The sequence below is a fragment of the Nilaparvata lugens genome, chromosome 1 (genome assembly GCF_014356525.2).
Source record: "Nilaparvata lugens isolate BPH chromosome 1, ASM1435652v1, whole genome shotgun sequence".
Taxonomy (NCBI): domain Eukaryota; kingdom Metazoa; phylum Arthropoda; class Insecta; order Hemiptera; family Delphacidae; genus Nilaparvata; species Nilaparvata lugens.
The window spans coordinates 25,653,690-25,665,962 of NC_052504.1; the positions used below are offsets into that span (position 1 = coordinate 25,653,690).

Consider the following 12,273-nt stretch of genomic DNA (forward strand, 5'->3'; position numbering starts at 1 on the left):
ATAGAATAGACACGGCCCATTGTATATTAATACTGAAAGTCGATGAAGCCAACATCCACTGCCAAATCAACCCATCTTGACGTCACAACAGTGACGTCATGCATCGTATAGAAATATTATAGAAAACTTTTTTGAGTTTGTTGTGTAAGTGTTTGTGGTGTTTGACTTACATTGTTGTTAAACATAGCTTGTTTTCCATAGCAGATTTTTATTTATTTATGTAATTATTATTTATGAAAATGGTAATCTCCTGCGCAGCATATAATTGCACTGAAATTTTTAGGAAAAAAGTGGAATATATTCTCATGCGTAAGTTGAAAGTTAGCTTTCATAGTTTAGTAATATACTAAAAAACATTTTGGCTTTTTATGTGGTTAACATAACAACATAGTGCAATAAGGTAAGTCAGGGTTATTCATTTATTTCATTTATTCATTTATTGTATAAAACACTTTGATCATAATACAATTATGTCATTGGAGGACAAACTAGGCTAAGCCTGTATTATTTCTCTCCAATAATTTTGATAAAATGTTGATGTTGTCCAAAAGTTAAGGTTATGTGATCACACACTGCTTTGGCACTAACTTAATTTTCAGTCCAGGAATAATGATTTGAATATTTTGAAGGTTGAATTTATACTCTAAATGAATCACAGAATATATCACAATAAATTAAAAACTCAAGAGATACTGCTATTATTTGAAAAATTTGAATGAATCAAAAACCTACTCACTATTAGTTATTTACAGCTTAGGTTAGGATAGAAATTTGTAAGCTACTGTTCTGTAAAATAACTCAATTTATAATATAATTATACAAAAAATTAGACATGAATTATGGTTAGGCTATTTCTCAAGTAATTTGTCAAATGATGATATCGACATATTGTACACTGATGACTACAGTACTCTTTTACAAACGAATAAGTATGGTAAGTCGTTTGCATTAGCCTACGGCTTATTTTACAATATCTTGGCAACATATTTTGAGTAGACCTAAATTTTGTTATTATAATTATAATATGTTCCTTTATTAAAATTTAAAGTTGAAAATAGGTTTCCATTAAGTTAATAAGTCTGTTTGATAGTCAGATTATTGCTATAGGCCTATTTCTGATATGCTATGCAGTACAGGCTGAGTAGTATTGGCTTACACAGACCTCTCCGACTACCCTATAGGCCTATATTGAGGTCCATGTTACAATGATATTAAAGAAAGATAGCGGAACAGCCTTGCCGATTCTCAGCCTTGCAACTGACTTCTATAGTCGATAGTTAGCCTAATACTGGTATATCAACTGTTCATTCTTGTTTTAAATAATAAATTTTATTTTATTCGTCAAGAAAATATAGTTTTCAATATTATTTCAATTCGGTAATATATAAATTTTTATGATTGAGATAAAATATTTTGTTTATTAATTATACTTCCACATTGTTGAAAAACCATCTGGCAACATTGCGGAGCTAGAATGGAATAGCGGCCGTAGTGCTATCTGCTTTTTCGAATGATAAACAATGATAATAGCAACGCCATTGCTAATCAAACACTGCTATTACAACGTGAACCTCACTTTATTAGATTTTTGTTTGTCAACTATTGTTGGCCTAGCCCACCTTCAGGGATCCTACTGTTCATATTATAGACAATGGCTTTTAGAAATTTTGCTGATAAAAATATCTCTTTGCACCATCAATGCAGGGATTTATTACTGTTCTCTATTTTCAAACTACTAAAATCAATTTTCCGATTGTGGTGGAGATAGCCTACAAACTTTTTATTTAAAATGTTTGCTGTGATACAATTCAATTAATTTTATTATTTGTCACAGGCTAAACAACAGTTAGCATTGACAATAGTCATATACAGTAAAAACATGAAAATTTTAACTTCCATATACAAAGTTGGACTTTAAGAAGTAATAAATAATATATCAGTTACATAATTATACAGTTTAGAATGATTTGAAAAATTGCTTTGGTTAATGAGTTACTTTGTGTTACCTAAATTTAATTATTATTCTTTAACTGTATATTATATCATGGTCAATCTTATTTTAAGAATACATACAAGATGTATCTGGCATAGGCTACATAGAATTAAATAATTGAGTTTGAAGATTTTGTGTGTTTGTGTCATTATTGTAATGTAAGGCCTATTGAAACAGTGGTGAGACACAGCTCAAGAAATTTTATAATTGTATAGAAGCTACAAATTAAAATGTTTTTTTTTCAGGTCCACCTTGTATGATGTGACTATCTTATTCAATATTTCTGATTTTGAGAAAAGCATTTGCCAATCATATCAAACGTAAGTAATATTTGAGGAGACTTTATTATGCTTTTCTTACAATTATTATCAACTGTTACTATTAACTGTGAGTTAGTTATAGTTATCAATAGTAATTATTAACAATTACTATTAACGATTAGGCTAGGGCCACACGAGCGCACATAGTGCGTCCGTTGCAACTTACTTTTTGCGGCCGTCGCCAATGACACCACACGAGCGTTGAGTGTGGTGCGTCAACGTCAGTTGGCTTTTCGCAATTGAACCAGACGAAGTAATAACTTTTGCATGTCTCGACGTGCATTGTAGCATTTCGACGCAGTTCAAAAATCACCGTCCGTTACGACTTCCGTTACTTGGTACGCACGTACCTCGTGTGTTGTCACCAATTCACTTCTATGTATTTCTACAACGGACGTCAAAAAGTAAGTTGCAACGGACGCACTTTGTGCGCTCGTGTGGCCCTAGACTTAATGGCCGGCTAATCGAGCAGCATACTGAAACTAATAAGAACGAAATGTTAATTAACTTGTTGTATAAATGTGTGCCTAGAGGCAGTGGCGGCTCCAGGGGGGGGGGCATAGAGGCATGGAACCCCGTAAGCTCAGAAAGTTTTATATTTTCAACAGGACTCTATCAAAAGAAATAAATGTTTCAAAAAAGTTCATTGATTCATACAATAATTAGTACATTATCATCTTATAATGAACATTCATAATTTGAATATAATTTTTTAATAATATAAAATTCAATCCATTAAATAATATTTGTGAACCTATCTGAATCGCTAACCGCAGAAAGGCACCATGTCCAGTTTTCATAATTTTACAGGGGTGACAAAACACTTGATAAAACCAAAACCTGCAGTAGGCCTAAATGATTTATTCAAAACGTCGCCATTGCAATGCTATCAGTTGGACATGTTTCCTTTCTGCGGTTAGCGATTCATTTATAAAAATGTGATTACTGAGATTTTAGTTAATTCTGGAAATCCATGAGTGAGCTAAAGAAAATGATTCCTAACATTTTTCAGTAAGCTGCAAGAACATTAATTTTTCTCCTCGTGTTTTAACTCTATTAACTCATTATGTTTATGAGTAACAAACTAATTTTTTTCTGGAACAAGAGGGTCATGCCCCCCCCCCCACCGCACCGATTTGTTGTTTTGCCTCAACTGTTTGAAATAATCCAATCTATGATAAAATAACATAATATAAGATCTGAGAAATATTTCCAGATAGTCTTAAACTTGTTTCTCTATACCAATTATAGGTTACATTCATTTGGTCAGTGTTTCACCTTGTGATCCATTGAGGATGATCAAGAAATCATAAGTTTTGGTTCGCCTAATTTTTCAGTTTCCTGCAATTCCCGTCCAATACAACTGGGGGACAGATAAAATTATTCCTGTCCCATCCATTGAATTTCAAAGAGAGAAGGAAATCTTCTAAATTCATCTCTCCAAAAATTTAAAACTTTCAAGAGTAATAAGTTATGATTTTTCACAAGAGTGTTGAATTTTTGGAAACCTGAATTAAAATGCAAATTAAAATGTTTTTTCAGGTCCACCTTGTATGATGTGACTATCTTCTTATTCGATATTTGTGGTTTTGAGGAAAGCATTTGCCCATCATATCAATTGTAAGTAATATTTGAGGAGACATTATTATGCTTTTCTTACAATTATTATCAACTGTTACTACTAACTGTCAAGTCAATAGTAACAGTATTAACTATTAATTTATGGCCTATCAAGCAGCATACTAAAGCTAATATAATAGTCCAGGCAATGGATGCTCAAAAAAGGGTATAGAGGGGAATGTTTGGAAGACAATTTCTTACCCCGCAGTTCTGTTTAGGGTATTTAAGGAGGTAAACATAGAAAAGTGCAGTTTTCATTGCTGCAACAAGTGTTAACTCAGCGATTCCACACCTTCAACAGAGGAGATAAAGATGCAAACTTTTGGCATGTTCACCTACTAACTGGTCCAAATTAAGCTGCAAAGTCAAAAATTGTTTCACAGACACCCCCTTCACATGTGATTTTTAAACGATCAATTGTTGCAGCAATGAAAATTTCACCCCCTACATTGAAGCTGCTATAACTATGAAAGGAAAACTTGGAATAGTGAAATAATGCATCATTTCAAAGAGAATTCAATGCTCTATAACCATCAGTTTTTATGATGCTTTGTTGGAGAGTTATAAGCCCTGAAAGAGCAAAACATTGGATAAAAACCTGTCATTTTAACAATTACACGCCTTCAAGAGCGAATATCTTGGTAACTTTGGAATATCACAAAATTCCAGCAAACAAAAAGTGTAGAGAATTTATTAAGCTTCATTTTTGAATAGTTAGTTATGTCAGTTGAACACATTGTTCTCAAGATATGAGCGTGGGAGCAAAACGCTTAAAATGCAATTTTGAAACCACCCTCATCCCCTTAGCACATGAGTTAGGAATTTTGATATGTTCTTCTCGTAACTAGTCTTAACAAAGCTGCAAAGTCAAAAATTGTGTCTAAAACATTCCCTCCAAATTCCTTTGTCAATTGGTCTATTGTTGAAAAAATGGAGATTTCACAATCAACACTACTGCTGCTGCAACAGTTATAGGGAAATGCGTATAAGTGTGAAATTATACATCAAATTGAAGACAATTCAATGCGTTATAAGCTCATAATCAGCATGAATTTTTCCCATCGATTTTTAAAAAGTTATAAGAGCAAAAATTGAAATATATTGGAGGCAAACATGTTTTTTCAAAAATTTTTCGAAAACTAGAGAAGATACCGTATAGAAAAAGTTGTGAGATGAATATTGTAAGAAATTATGTAAGCTTAAATTTTGTAAATACAGTAACAATTATGTACTTAAGATTCATAGTTTTAGATTTATATACGAGAAACCAAAAAATGGTACCTTTGAACCACCCACACCCCCTTAGCACATGGGGTAGGGGTGGGGACTTTTGATATGTTTACCTCCTTACTACCCTAAACAGAACTGTAGGGTCAAAAATTTTCTTCCAAACATTCCCCTTTATAGCCTTTTCTTGACTGGACTATAAGAACGGAATGTTCATTAACTTGCTGTATAAATAAGTGCCTGAGTAACTGAGTAGAGGAGGGTTTATTTCTGACGTATGACGTATTAAAAGTGGCCTTCAGATGTTTCCATCAACAATTAATTTCTGTCACATTCCAGGACTTTGACTGTCTTATTAATGGTGATAATTCCACTTATCTGTATTGAATGGAGAAAAGTTACCTTAGCTTAAAGAAAGACCTCTATGACTTCGCCTGTATTCAGGCATTATAAAGTAGGTCTACATGAAATTTGTTACTGTAAAATCTAATGGATGAGAAACATTTTTTTGGCATTTGTAGTGTCTTATATCTCACTATAAAATGAATGCTCTATGTGAGAGGAAAACGCTTCAACAAATCTCATAGTAGAATAGTTTAATGAAGGCGGCTGAATCAGACAAGGGTCTGATCAAAAGATTTACACTCATGAAAGAACACTTAGCAACTCTTTAGAAACTCGCGCGTGGGTTAGCAGCCTCCGCGCTTCGCGCTCCGGCTGGGAGGCAGGCTGCGCCCGCCCAATTGTCTTTTGTGACTATATAGTGTTGGGTAGCAGGCTCCGCGTTTCGCGCTCCGGCTGGGATGCGGGCTCCGCCCGATGAAAACTCAATTTCCCGGGTCCCCATTTGAACTCGGTTGAAATTGAACTATGGCTATAGGCTCATCTCCGGGGGCTGAACAAAAAAGCTTTTATCGAATTTTCTGTGCGATGCTGATTTCAAATGTCGAAAAAATTTGGGGGTCTCTAGGGAGCCAGGAGGTGAAATTTTCGTGATTTGGAGGTTTTCCCATAGCCTCCAGTACGTTCCCTAATTGATTTCGAGGTTGTTTGTCCGTGACAATCAGCCGTATTGGCTGTGAATTTCTTGTCTATGTGGCTTTAATATAATAAAGATTGGCAACTTGTATAAGTCGTGATATACTGCTCTTGGAATACAATTTTGATGCAATTAATGTCACAAATGTTGGTGGCTGCCAAGATAAAAGAAAATTATATTCAATTTCTGGTACTGATATCAATTAATTTATTTTTTCAGATCAGGCTACTGAAGACAGTGGATAAAATTGATATGGTGTTTTGTTACCATGATATGGAGGGTAATGGTGGATGAGTGTGGGATGACACTTACAGGACAATAAGAATCGCGTTTGAGAGAACTGAAATGCATTCTAAGCTAGTATTTCATCTTAGCCAAGTATTCAAGTTTATGAAACTACTGTCTGTAAGACAGGTATTACGATGTAAGCAAATACAGTTGTAGCAAATAATATTATATCTTTGATAAATAAAATTAATTTGAATTTATTCGAATTTGTTATTGATTATTATTATTATCCTATTCCATTCTAGCACCTCCTGTGTGAATTTATAATTTACAAAAGTGATATATTCTGATTTTTGTAAACAATACCTTGACAGAAATGAAAATACATTTGAAAGCTTGAAAAATATATTAGAAATTTGAATTTTCAAAATGTGTTCTGAGTTTTCTAAAAGAAAGTTTAAAAGTTAATTATACTCTGAATCTCTCTTTTTGTATCTCTCATATTTCTATGATGAGACAGAAATTTTTTTGTTGCAATAAGACATTTTATAATGCATGCTCAACATCAAATAATAAATAATGTTGAAAGTTGAGAAATACAATCAGGGGCCTGTTTCATAAAAATTTAGAAGTCCTGTAATACAGGAACAGCTGATTTTATCTGTTATATTGAACATGTAATTGGAATGGTGATTCTCCTTTATTACAGGACTTGTAAGTTTTATGAAACAGGCCCCAGACCCCTGTTTCATAAAAACTTGGAAGTCCTGTAATACAGGAACGGCTGATTTTATCAGCTGTATTGAGCATGTAATTGGAATGGTGATCCTGTATTACGTGCCTTATAAGTTTTATGAAACAGGGCCCAGGTTTCACTGAGTAATAAAATAAATAAACAATTGCAATGATTTATTGAACGAGCGTTAGCGAGTTCTCACCTTTGACTTACTGAAGGCCAAAGTCGTTGTCCATCTGTTTGTATGTTCTACAATAACATTAGAGAGAATTAATCAATCAGCTTCAAATGTTGAACACGTATTCTTTGAACCTTTTTACAGGTCAAGTTCGTTGGACAGCAGAGTTCACTAAGGCCCGCCGCAAAGTAGACCCACGCTAATCCACGAAAAGCAACCCACGCCGTGGGATGCTTTGTAAACCATTGCTAGGCTTCTCTAGACATCTGTGTAATACATGCAATGAATAATCACTTGTCAGCTGATTGATTATGAATAATTTTATAGCAATGGTTTAAAAAAACATTCCACAGCGTGGGTTGCTTTTCGTGGATTAACGTGGGTCTACTTAGTGGCGGACCTAACTCCATCGTCCTTTTTCAGGATATACAAATAACATTGAAAGTGCTTAAGAAGAAAAATTTGTTTTGATTTTTTTATCATTTAGTCAGCTGGAATTAATTAGATGCTATTCATGTAATTTTTCAATTCATTTAAAAAAGCTGATGCTATTTGGCAGGCTGGTATCACACTGACTGTCCTTTATGCGCCGACACATGATTTCAGCTGAATAATACTCAACATAATTATTTCATTTATAAGTTCTATATTAATGTTAACGTCTGTCTGCCTGTCTATTGACTGTAACATACGCGTAATTGATAATACTAATTGTGATAGCAGTTGCTTTGACATTGACAAATTTTCTGACAATTTTTTTTTGTTCAGTGTTAAAATTGTGAGTAGAGCTACTATTAGTGTTTACTAACACTCGATTATTCAATGTAGGTACCTATATATTTCATTTCTATATCACTAGTAGTTCTGTGAACAGTAGACCTCGCGCAGTTATAACGACGTCCCAAACCATAAGCAAATCCACACTGATACACTAACTATTTATTATTTGATCAGATCATGCTTACACAATATTTAATTAACATATAACTCTTTCCAGAATTTAGCGCGAGAAAACCAGAAGACATCTAGGCGCCCAGACGAGCTGTTATAAGTTCTTTGCATCCTATTTAATAGTGCATAAAAATTGCATTCAATGAGGCATGCAATTATAGTCTACACAGATGCTAATTTTTTACCAAGTTACATAGAGATAACCATGCCATGACGATGAGAGATGCCATGACGCATGCAATTTATAGTCAACTCGACAGCTGATTTATGATGAATAATTCTATAGTCTGATTTTCACTGAAGGAGGCTCCTTTTTCCTTTTATATTATCCTTGAAATGTAAAATTTCCAAAAACCTTGTATATACGTCGACGCGCAATTTGAAAAGGAACATAAATATACCTGTCAAATTTCATGAAAATCTATTACCGCGTTTCGCCGTAAATGCGCAATATATAAACATTTAAACATTAAGAGAAATTGCAAACTGTCGACTTGAATCTTAGACCTCACTTCGCTCGATCAATTAATTATTAGTATTATCTTTAATGTTGAGATCATTGAAACGTTTTTAGATAATGCAGTTTTAATTTAGATATGTGCAGGTTTTGTCATTAATTTTCTTTTTAAATTCTGAATCGAAATCATGTATCATATGACCACGTTCCTATTTGAAAAATGAAGTTGGATGAGTATAGTTTTGAAGCGATAGAAAGTAGTTTTTTTTCAATTGGAATAGGATCCCCATGGAACCTAATGTCATATCATACTACTTGTAAAAGAGATATTTAACTGTTTCCATAATAATTCTCATTAACTCAGGGTATAATTACAAATTGCGGATTTCAGAGATTTTGATTTCAGAAAAATTTGTTTTGATTTTTTTATCATTTAGTCAGCTGGAATTAATTAGATGCTATTCATGTAATTTTTCAATTCATTTAAAAAAGCTGATGCTATTTGGCAGGCTGGTACAATACAACAGTTCATGAGCGAGTTCTATAACCCAGGGGTCACTAGTTATTCTATTAAAAAACAAATCAACTGTCAGCTGGATTATAAATTGCATTCAATATTTTTTATATAAATACGAGTAGCCCTTAGAAAGAAAGCAAGTAGGTAATATTGGAGTATGGAGAAAATTCCTCTACTCTCATAATATTATTATCCTGAAGAAAACACAAATTGAGTCAGCTGTATTTCGTCTATTTTTGCAAATTGGTTTTTAATGCCTAAGGGCATTAAGGACCGGTTTCCGAACTCGGGATTTAGTTAAGTTCTATACTTTAAACAGCTGGAGTTGGAAAATTTGCTTGCCAAAATGGGACATAGTCCACGTTCAAATTAAATTTTTCAAAAACTAGAAAGCCGGTTAAGTTTTAATTGTGATTAATTCCACGAGAACTCAGAAAAAATTTTCCATGATTGAAATGATTTTTCCATGAGAAATCAGAGAAGCCGTCTCATCAAAAAAGTCTTCTCTGATTGGTTCTCGTGAAATTAATCACGGTTAAAATTTAACCGGATTTTGTGCAACCAGGCTGTAAATACAGTGTTTCGCTGTGAATGCGGAACACACATCAAGAGAAAAGCAAAACAGTCAACTTGAATCTTGGACCTCGCTTTGCTCGGTCAATGAATAATATTTTATAGTCTCATTATTTCTTTGATCAGAAGTAGATGATGTATATAGCGATATTGGAGTATGAAGGGTTTCACTAAAATTACTATTGCCCAGGTCAGTAGAATAATTGAAAACGTGAATCTTTTGTCTCTTTCCTGTATAGGGCTACTTGTAATATAAATATAAAGAAAATAATTAAAAATATTTTCTTTATGTGAATCTTTTGCTTTGATTGTTTTCTATTATAGTAAGCTATTATATAATTATGGCAACAGGAATTTATTTTGGTTGTTTCTCAATAAAAGTTTTTTATTGATACTACTAGTCTATATATCAATAATAATTTTTATTGATTTAAATACTATTTATATATCATAAAATATTATTTATTACCCCGTCATATTATATTATGATGAAGTGGGGTATCATTTTTTTAAGATTGTGCAAAAACAGTACGGTAGGCCTGAAACTTTTTTCTGATTATTACTTTTGTGAGATAATGGAATAAGTAGGTGATCAATAATATTAAATATAAATAAAAATACTGAAATTGAGGTTTCTTAAAGGAATAAGTTTTTCAAAAATTAATATTCTTTTGAGAAAAATTCTCTATTCAAAAACACCATGAAGAAAATATCCATGTACATTTACTGAATCAAAGCTCGTATTGTATATGTCCAACTACATTTTCTATTTCACATGTGGCTTCAGTTCCATTGTGCATTATGATCACTTGACCTAAGTTTGCAGGTTAAATAATGAAAAAATGAATTCTTTATCTGACATTGCAATTGGATTATAATAATGTTGTTTATCCAAGTTGATAAACATTTGGGAAATATTTTGAAAAGATATTAGGGAAATATTTTGGGACTGTGACATGATACACACCACACACCTGAAAATAAACTATCCATTTTTTGAATTTTCTAATATTATTATTACTGTATTTTTGTTTTGTTGTTTTTATTCATTTTTATAATGAAACTTCTTCTGAATGTTTATTTCAAATTTTGATGATTGTAATTTCACACTACTTTGCATGAATTCATTAGAAGTAAAATGATGACATGCTGAACTTCTGAAAGCAAACTATTTCTTTTTTTTAATTCTTTATATCATTATTGTATACAATTTTTATTTTGTCGTTTATATTATGAGAATCTCACTACATGTTTCTTACAAATTTTGATGATTGTAATTTTACATACTGCATTGACTTATTGATTCAATAAAAAATATGAACATCTGAAAACAAACTACCGGTACCGTATTTCCTTCTTTGAATTTTTATATTATTGCATATAATTTTTGTTCTGTCGTTTCTATTATGAGACTCTTCATAAATTTTTTTCTTACAAATGTTGATGATTGTAATTTTATGCCTTGGTACCGGTATTTGAATATTACTCAAGAGAATATACAAAATCTATCTGATTGTTTTTTCATACTACATTTTTACTTATTTTTGGAGGAAAAAATAAATATCTATTATTCTGATTTTAATTTTATATATCATTGACTTATTCCTGAAAATAAAATAAAAATGTATTAAGTTATGCTGAATTTATATTTTCCAGCTCATGATCTTGGTACCTGATCTGATTTCCCAATAGTAAACCGTTCCTAAACTCGTTATGTCCAAATTACAGTTCCAAAATCCATCAATCCAAACTATTTTTCTATTTTCTCACAAAACTCGTGTCACTTGATTTTCTATAGAAGTGTGGAAATTTATTTCATGAATAAACTCCTATGGATGTGTTGTCCAACGTCCTCCTGGAGCGCTGAGAGCTGCCTACGTCATGGATTAGCTATATATAGCTTGTTTACAATGTCGACAGAGTGGTAAATGGTTTGTTTACAAAGTCGTCCGAGCGCTCCGTCGTCCGAGTGGCTGTCTCCCGCTTTAGTCTACTCCAAGTCCAACAGTTACACTAAACAATAGGAAAACAGATTATATTCATTTGAATTTTTAAATTACAACTCCATAACAATCTAATGAAATTCTAGGTAATAATTCAACTTGCACTTCAACTTTCTTTACAGGTAGGTTTTCCTTAGCAGACTACAGACAAGATAAGATAAGATATTTTATTAAGCCATAAACAATACAAGAAAGTACAGGCCAAGTCAATATTTACAATTATTTAAAAAAGTCAAAAGACAATATTTACAATAAATTGTAAAACAATACACAAAATCTATAAAAAGATATCACAAAAACTTAACAGTTGAAAAAACTTAACAACTTAAGAATTGCTTATCTAAATGTTCAAGGATTGAGAGGTAAATTAAATGTTCTCAATGACTTTGTAATTAATGAAGATATTGATATTATAGGTATAAGTGAACATT

The 12,273-nt window shown here is 32.3% G+C and overlaps 1 long non-coding RNA gene across 1 annotated transcript; it reads left to right on the forward strand.

Annotated features, from left to right (window-relative positions):
• The first annotated feature begins 311 nt into the window (after positions 1–311).
• Positions 312–6,687, forward strand: LOC120350402. Its single transcript, XR_005570746.1, has 4 exons — positions 312–400; positions 2,239–2,313; positions 3,856–3,933; positions 6,419–6,687. It is a non-coding gene; the product is annotated as an uncharacterized LOC120350402 (long non-coding RNA).
• The last annotated feature ends 5,586 nt before the right edge of the window (positions 6,688–12,273 follow it).